Source organism: Genypterus blacodes, unplaced genomic scaffold (assembly GCF_046128005.1).
Source record: "Genypterus blacodes isolate CSIRO-AG114 ecotype Tasmania unplaced genomic scaffold, CSIRO-AGI_Gbla_v1 ptg000021l_1, whole genome shotgun sequence".
Classification (NCBI taxonomy): domain Eukaryota; kingdom Metazoa; phylum Chordata; class Actinopteri; order Ophidiiformes; family Ophidiidae; genus Genypterus; species Genypterus blacodes.
This window is the reverse complement of record NW_027466834.1, coordinates 1,527,381-1,537,250: the sequence shown is the minus strand read 5'-3', so window position 1 is coordinate 1,537,250 and position 9,870 is coordinate 1,527,381.

Sequence of the window (9,870 nt, the reverse complement as noted above, 5' to 3'; positions counted from 1 at the left end):
GCATGATACAGGAAATATGGGATATTGTTGTTGATATAATCTTTATACAAACAACTGTTGCAGCATCTCTCCATGATTTATGCCATTAAATAGAATGGTTGGCTTGAATACCTGGTACCATGCTGTATTAGCTTATCTTTCAAATTACATTTCAAAAAGCATCATGTTTTCATGTTATTTTGTGCTCAACATGATCGTGAAGAATAAAAACTGTGGCGCTCACATTTTCTGATGTGCTCCTCAACCTGTAGAATATTTTTTTCATTGTTGGTTAGTTTTCTTGAATGTTTTCTGAAATCAGTTATACTGTTGCTCCCCTCATCAAAGTCAGTGAAATATTACCTTCTCTGATCAATTACAGGTTTGCCATTCCCCAAAATGTGCAATGTTTGTCAGGGGGTAAAAGAACCACATATTGTGCTCCCACATGGGCGTGCATATTAAAACACAAGGTTAGAGCCTTACCTTTTCAAAACATACTGTGGACAGCTGGCTTTGCAAACATGTGTGCAGATTAAGGCTAAGTTATTTTTGATGGATGACATTACAGACAACAACACAGTAATGGGCTGGAAGTATGGACTGAATATGCAGACGGTTGGAGTGACACAGATGGTTTCACCCATGGAGCAATCTGAAGCAGCTTTGTTGTAATCCGTTTTGCATAAAGGAAAAAACACACTCAGTATGGCTCATGGTTCTCCCACTTGCTGATTATGAATGCTCTCTTTGTTCAAAGTGTGGCTACTGTACCTAGCCTTTTTTGGCCCGAGTAATATTGGGATTCTGTTTGTTTCTCTTGTTCCCTTTTTTTTATTTTGACCCTGGACTTTATTGACCATGTAGTCCAAGCCAACTTTTTACAAAAAGATATTAAAAAAAGAAATCTATTGAAAATACATACAAAATTGTTCTGTGCAATAAAGGTAATATGCAGATTTTTTTTTAATTAACAAATTTTGTTGATGTTGAATTGTTGAGAATATGGTATGTTGTATTAAACAATCTATGGATTTTTTAAACACATGATGGTCCTATCTTGATTTTCAATACGCTCTTAAAAAGGTTGACAATCTAAAAAAGAAACAGAAAAAAATCCAACATTTTGTATCTGCAAGGTTTTGTCGATTACTACAAATCCTCAATTATTTTGTCGTATTCCAGGCTTTGATAACTGGATTCACTCATCACTACAGACTGCACTTTAAACTAAGCCAGAGATTATTTTGTTTTGTTTTTGTCAGTTACGGATTGATTAAAAAGCTGAAATATGTTCCACTCCTTTAAGACTTTACCAATCAGGGATCTGTGAAATGGCAAAATATGCAAATTATTGTTGGATATCTTTAAACCACAAGTAACTTCAGATAATAAAAGATCACAGACAATATGATCCATGTAGTTTATTTTTTTATTTTTTTACTATTTGTTTTTATTGAAGCAAACATTTTACATGACTATTTTGGAGATCATTTTTTTATACAGGAGGAAGAAAAGGAGAGCGAGAAAGAAGGAAGATCCATGTAGTTATAACTGCATAAACTGCATTTGTAAGTTTAAAGAGCCATTGCTGTCAAGTAATTATTTGACTTGGATGTAAACAAAAACTAAATGCACTTTAACACAAACTCACAGCTTTATTCTGGGGTCTCTTAAATTGGGTTACTGTTCCTTTGAAGGTGAAGGGAAATGACTGCATGACAGCAATGACCGATATGACAGCATAGCCTAGTTTCATAAAACATGGTGCTGCTTTGCATTAAGTTTGGATTTCTGTCCCAGCCCTCTTATTTCCCATCTTTGCTGCCATGGTGAGGAATCCATGGGGATTGTTGCCGCCCCGCTCCCCCGCCCCCAAGCTGTATCAAAGCATGCTCATTTATCTTCTGACTTGAAAACAGACAGACAGAATACAAGAGGAGAGAAGCTATTCTTGAGGCCTCACAGCCCAAGGGAGTAATGGAGAAATCCAGTGTTTTTATTCCTCAGATATTAGATCTGTGCTTAAAATTCTAGGTCAGGAGCAGGATGATGGATTCCGACACTGTGTGACAAGTCGCCTCCCCTCAGCTGAGCATGAAAATACATACACATCTCTGGGTGTTCCTTGCACTCATCCAAATCCTTGTGGCTAAGTGCAACTGGGAAACCTGGTATGAAAGTAAACTAAGTGTGATTTTGCAGTTGGACTCATCGCTATTACACAATACAATCTTCAGATGCTTAAAAAAAAGCAAGTCACTAGAGATGCATGCGTGCTGTAGCCGGTGAGTCATAATTCACTGCAGTCTGGCTATTTCTTCATGAGGATCTCCATATCAAAGGATCTTATTTAGGTCCTTGTTCCGGTGTGTGAGCGAATGCGTATTTATATTTACCCATTGTGTCAGTCTGTCAATTAAAAGTTTCTTTAAATAAGTAATGAATAACAATGAATTTAGTAAAACAGGGAGGAGGCTCTGTTTCCATCCACCTCTGTTTGTCAGTTTGTTGGTCTGTTTGAGAGCAGAATTACTCAAAAAAGAGCTGGATTTGAGGATCATTTGTGCTTAGTACTTGATAGACTTAGATGGTGTATCTTAAATCACTACAGAGATAGTACAAAATTATTCTCTTTTTACACCAGTATATTATGAGAACAACACACATTTTTATTTAGGATTGTTGACTGAGGTTCTAGTGTTCATTCTGGTAAGATATCAATGAAAAATTAATGGTACATTTTGTAAGGTGGTAGGTAGGTAAAGAAACTGAAGTTAATTGGCTGAAACATGTAAAACCATTGCTATCCTCTGTTAATTAGAACTTAATTAACTATTAATGGCAGGTGCACTACAAAGGTCAACCAGTCCATTTTTAATGTGAAAAAGAATACAGTGCTCTCATCTCACAAATACACTGCATTCATCAGTTACAGGTTCCTAATTACAGTGATGATCAAGATCTATCCAATTAGTTCTAGGTCACTTCAAATGAAACAGTCAGTTTCAATTTGCTAAATTAGAATTCTGGATTCAATTCCATGCTAGTTCTAAAGAGATCTTCACACAGGTGTTCACACTTGAGAAGTGACACCGTTAAGATCATTCAAAGGCCACAACCCCTCAGACAACATGCATGTCCATTAAAGCTGTACTATGTAACTATGTGACCTCAAATATTATCTTCATATTAACATATATCATATAAATGCGTAAGACAGGCTGATCTGGTCTGTTCAGGTAATGGCTTGTTTTCAGGATACTATTTTTGAATTTGGCAGGATAAAAAAAAGTATTGATTCAGAGGGAATAGACTGGGAGTCAGGGGTGCACCCTAATAGCATTGCTGGCTGTATTAACCATGTCTCCATACAAATGATACTGTGTATAGTATTCATTTTTTATGCAATATTGAGTCTCAGCTCATCCATTTTATTGTCAAGGGATGTTGTGTCTGCAAGGACTCCACATGGGTGAAGGGGTTTATTTGGATCAGCCCTTAGCTTGGCCTGGAGCCTGGTGCACTTACCCCTCTGCTTCCTGTCCCGGAAGAGGATCTCACAGTTGTCTCAGATCTCTGCCAATACCGTTTTAAACTTGAAATTGCATGTTGCTGTCTGATCTATGGTTTGGTTGTCCTTGGTGGCAAGACTGTAGCCTTCACGCCTGTATACAAGGTGCAAGCAATTTATGTAATGCCAGGATAGAAAACCTGCTGGACAGCGTCCTTGTAGGACTGAGTTGGAGACCACTGGACTGGAGGGAACCTGGGACAAGCTATGTGATCTGGACAACGATAGTGAACTTTCTACTACTTTCTACTCCACTGGTGAGTAACTGAAGTTGTGCCTTTTATTTAGTAACTGTCGGTTATTATGGTTAAAGAAAAAACATTCCAGCTTAATAAAAGGGCAGGATGAGGTTTTTAACTTGTGGGCAGATGTGGGATAATGTCTCCTGGACCAACAGATGATCAGTTGTGAGTTCACAATCTGAGTCAGGCCACATTCATGAAGGCTTGATTCTGCATTCTGTCTTTATGTCATAATTGTCAAAATGCATCCAAATACTGCTTTTTTCCAGCTGTCACTCATCTCTGCTTCTCTCTGTCCTACTCTGTACCTGTAGTAGACTGTCAGCATGCCCCGCCCCACCCTGCTTGAGGTTATGATCCTTGTCTGTTTCATGTGAATTGGTCAAACGGCACAACATCAGTTCAAACGTTCAGTCTTCCCCGTGTTCATGGCATGGCGAAGACCATCCTATCATTCTGTCTTGTGTTAAGTTAAGTCCTGTGAAAAGTTCCTGTGGTCTTTGGTGAAGTGGCGCTCCACAGACGCGTTCGACACGCACACACTTGACATTCGCATTTGTATTTTTTTTTAATTCTCCATGAATTCCTCTATTTGTTGCGTTCATTGTCAAATCCGGCGTGTGCTTGCTAGCCGAATGTTACGGTGTCACGTAACCAAACATGACAGCAGCGTCATGTGTTGGACTGACAGCTGATTGGTTTATTATCATTTTGTGACAAAAGAGGGCGGAATGTTTGTGAATTTGATTGGATAGAAATTTAATCAGCTTTACCAAGTGAAGTTGTGTTGTCAAATGTACCTTCATTTTCATTCATACATTCCTTGAATGAGCTACTCAGAACTGGGTCGCTACCGGTAGCTTGCAAGCAACGTGTTGGTGACCCCTGATTTAGAGTGTCGTTTTAAGGTTGTAAAACTTCATCTGCTGCTGAGTCATTGTCACACATCATTAGCTCAAAATGGATATAGTGACAAACAACAATTCGGGGTAAACGCATAATGTTAACTGACATCCTCTGAATCTCCTCTGAAGATGCATACATTCATTTTTTAACGGGCTTTTTTTCTGCATTGATCTTATTATATCTTGACCTTCAGATAGTTGCAGTCATGTGAATCAAATAATTGAGGAATATTTGAAATCTCCTTATTTAATACCTGATTTAGCACCTATCTTCTCAAAAATGAGCAAAAATGGCCCAATTATGTTGCAGTGAATCATATGCCATGTGAGTCAGATTGTGTTTGGTCTTTAATTATACAGCATTTGCTTATTCATCATGCTTGTATCAAGCAGAAGACACAGAGGAGGATTAAGGAAATAGGTTTCATATTCAGATACTTTCAGACTGAGTGGCGAGGGGTTGACATTACTTTCAAAGCATACAATACAATATATGGTGCTTGAAGTTTATTAGAATTCATTTCATACAAACTATATTAATATAACACCCCAATGATTTCAGCATAGCAGCTCAGCCTTGTATTTTCCCCAAACAATCTCTATTCAAGTGTACTTTGCAGCTCATCTGAGGAGACTGCACACCCTAAACAAACAAGTGTCTCATCTTTTGTTTCACTTAAAGTCAAAGTCAAAACAACAACAGCATTCTCTGTTCGGACACGCAGCAGCGATGTGTAGCGGTTTCTGGAGGCTATGTACTGAATTTCCTTTTTGAAAAGATTGCAGGGAGACTGGACATGACATTTTATTTCGTTACTGACTCCAGAAGACTGTATGATAAGATTAAGACAGCACCAGGCTTGGTCTATATCTTTGTTAGCCAGCACACTGCGCCACTGATAAATCTTCCAGACCCATATTGGCGTCATCCAACTCCGATCCATGTCCTGATTTACAATACACTTAACGGATGCTTCCCAGGTGAAATTATCTCTCACTATATACAGACGCTCACCAGCTGTATTATACAGCAACAGGATTAGCAAATAAAACAGTTGATTATATTATTATCAGAAGTATTAGATTTGGATTCATCCATCCACTTAGGTAGTGCAGTATTGTGTGGCTCTGTCTACATACAAATACATGATTGTGTGAAAACCTAAAACCAACAGCTCACTTCTTAAGTAAACATGCATTATATCACTTCCAAGGAAAACTAACTACAGCAGCAACTCCTGATACATCTTCCTGAAATACATACAGTAATTATCATAAATTCTGTGTGGTTAGATAAGCCTCTGTTGGTATGTCTATCTATTTATGTTTCTGACACGATATTCAGCGTTTTCGCATGATTAAGTATTTTAAGTTGAATAGTTGATGTTTATGTCTGCTGCGGCTCCCTGGTGGGACTTATCTCTTGCTTTGATGTCAAGCAGTCCTGAGAATTCAATAACTGCACATGTTGTTTCTTTATTTAAAAAAAAGTCCTCTCCCACCCCCCACCCCCTCCCCCTCCCCTACCCCCGCCTTCCCCCCGTCTCTCGCTGGTGGCTGCCGTTCTATTATTTTACTGTCTTGGCCGAGCTCATGGCTATTGAGCGTGCACCAGGACGCCGTCCAAAAGAGGTGCTCTGTTGAGGCCAATTTTTGCATGGGCCATATGCCATAGCACCCCTCTCTGTAGGCGGCTCAATCTTCCCTCCTTATTTATTTAACAGGCCCATGAAAGAGTCATGAGATCCCAATATGAAAATTGTGACAGCCCAAAAGACTGCATCTGTCTGCCATAAAAAAACATCTTTTTGGCAGCTCACTAAAGCAGACCCACTGCTGGCAAACGTCTATAGTGGATCTATAATTTGTGTTCACTTCAGGGGACAGCAGATTGTTCGCAGGCAGATGTATTACCAAGGTAATATGGGCAGTAATTATCAAGGTAAATAGGTGAGGAAGTACAGGGCTGATCCAACCTATAATTCTGTTCCCCTGCGTAAGGCCTGAATATGCCACAGTGAAATAATCGAGTGCTCAGTTGTTGTTTCACCTTGAAGTAGCTAAACACTCTGCAAATGATTTGGCTTCTGCCTACCTGCCTCAAGGACAGCCGGTTGCTGAAATTTGATGGGGCAGCTGAGGAAGGTGCTGAAGCGAGATGGACGATGTGATCTGATAAAAACGGCACAGCCAAGCTCTGCCGCTTCCATTTGTCAGCATTGTTCCAAAAGATTTCTGCAGGTAAGTTTGGGTTTCATTTTTCATTATTTTCTCCATCTGCCGTCTGATATTGTATTCTTGTGTGTCTGGGTAGTTTTCCAGAGGGCCTGCAATCGTGTTCTCACAGTGAAGTTCAAGCTTTATCGTATTGTTCAGCAGTCTTGTCCTAAGGGATAATCACAACAAAGGATAGTATTTATAGAAGTATCGGATGAACGCCTGTCCAATCCTGGAAAGCATGATCCATTTACTCGCTCGTGTCATTTGTGTATGTTAAATCTGGAAACATGATGATTCGATATTTTCACAGGTGAAGATGTCACAATCTTGAATCATGTTAGATGAAAGTGTAATGCTTTTACACAGAATTGGCTTAGTGTCTACTAACCGCTGCTAGCACCGCTGCCTCACAGCGAGAATGTCCCGAGTTGAATTCATCACGGTTTGCTCCAGGCGCTCAAATGTATCACAAAGTCCAAAGACATGTGTTAGTCGAATTAGTCGCTCATAGGTGTGAATAAGAGTGTAAATGGCTCTGGGTGCCCTGAGGGAGAGATGTGACCTAACCCTGGATGCCTTTATGCCTGAGTAACTATGGGCGCAGATGCACCTTAGCATGTGATAAAACATTTTTTTTTTTTTTTATTATCTTAAGCTTACATCAAAATGTGGCCGCACACTACTGTGCCATGTTCTCACAACCTCCAGCGGCAGTGGCCTCTGGCTTTTTCAATCTCAGTCTGCTATATTATATATATATTGCCTACTCTACCTCAGGGTCTATGTATAAAGTTTAACAACAACAATAGTAATAATAATACAACCTTCCTTCTTTCTCTCTATCTCTCTATCTCTCTCTCTCCTCTTCCCCCTCTTTCTGTATAAAAATTATCACCAAAATATTCTATAATTGTATGCGCAATGTCATGTAAAATGTTTGCTTCAATAAAAACAAATTACTTACATCAAAATGTTATTTAATTCTCAAGTGTTCACACTATTGACTATGTCTCTGTTGTATCTAACTTGTCAATGGGAGTTATTGACTGGCTTGGGAGTTCACTTACTTGCATTCCCTGGTGTACTGCTGTTGCACAGTAGACAGACAGAGCAATAATCAACTCAAAGAAATCTCTGTGATGTCTGAATTTCTATTTCTTCCACTGAGAGATGAGCTCAGGGTCCCAAATGACAGAACTGATTTTGACCGCTCTCCCAAACGACAGAATATTTCTCGATGTTTGTGTAACACAGTGGCTCAAATGTTACAATGGGTACGTACAGGAGCTGCAAGGAATACAATATCCATGAATACTGTGATGAATGATGTGTGATAAACATCCATGCAGCTCATGTCACCACAATCCATGAACAGTGGTGGTAAAAGTGTAGTGCAGGAAACACTGATGGCTTGTATTCCAGCAATGAATAATTTCCAAAACACAGCTGTGCCTAATCAAAGGCAAGTTTCCCAAATCAATTGCACTGAAACATCCATTATAACAATAATGGGCTATATTATAAAATGCTGTCATCATTATGATCAATTACGCGCCGACATTAGAAGTGCCTTTAACAACCTCTCTCAGAAGTGAGAGGACCCAGAATCGGCACTTTCTTTCAGGCAATCCTCAAAAAGGACACGCATATTTAATTTAATTTATATTATCTAAGACACAGTGTATGGAGTTAGTGTATGGGTTTATCACACAGGTCCCAAGAGATTGTGACTGAATCCAGTTGTTCTGACACAAATCCCTCCGTGTAAAATGTTAAAGATGTCAGAAACCAGTTGAGCGTCTCGGCTGTGACTTTCCCTTTGCAAAACCCTGGGGATGGTTGATACAATAACTGCAGAGATATTACAAATCTGTGCTGTTTTGACTTGTTCAACAGTCTCACCATAGGAAGGCAAGGAAGTTTTTGCTCTAATTCAGTGGCACAGAATTGCTCGGCTTTGCTCAAGTTTCAATTATCTAAAAGGGAGGTGCGAAAAGAAAGACCTAGGTGTGAAAATCACATCTCTCCCCAAATTGCAAAGATGGGGAGAAGAGCCTGAAGATGTCAGAAGTCATCACTTCAATGCAAAATGACATTTTGTATGATGCAAAAGCGGATTCATTACTCTTTCATACTGATAAATACCACTACTACATAATTGCCTATTATGTGGCCTATAAAAAGCATATGATTCACAACAACATAAGATCAGACAGGAGAAAAGTCCTCACAGGCCAAAATGAGGAAACTGTGTGGATAGGTTAGGGTGTTTTGTCATTTCAGCAGAAATGGGACAAAAACCTGAAATGTATTAATCACTATGTAGAATCTATAATGTTGATGTGATTTTTCCCTTTTATCTTTCATTGTGTGTGTGTTTGCATTACTGCCTGTCCACAATAAAATGTCAAGGCTTCTAATCAAAGGTTTCCAATCTGATTCCAATTGGATTCAAACCTGCAGGACCTTCTTCCTCTCTGGCACAACAACACAGGCACCACGCCGCCACTTGCACACACCATCCGTACTGTAACACACTGTATTAACTTGTACCATTTCATATGAAGCTTTCCTGTTGGGTGTTGGGATAATTTAACATAATGACAGAATTATATCTTTTATTTAACGAATGCACAGGCTGAAAGCAATAATCATCAAAAACGGAATAATTAGATGAAATATAATCAATGCAGAGAAAAGTCAAGAATTGAATAAACACCTTTGGCTATAAAGGTGTTTTCAGTGTTTAAAACCCAGAATCAACATGACATGACAAGACAATAAGTATCAAATTTTACTGTCGGAACCAAAATACAGCAGATGTGTCTTCATTGCATCAGAAGGGAGCAAGTCAAGTATCCACCAGAAAAATTGCATGCTGGATATCTGTGGCATTATGCAATGAAAAGAACATTTGAAATAACATAATGTGGAAATATATTCCATCTTT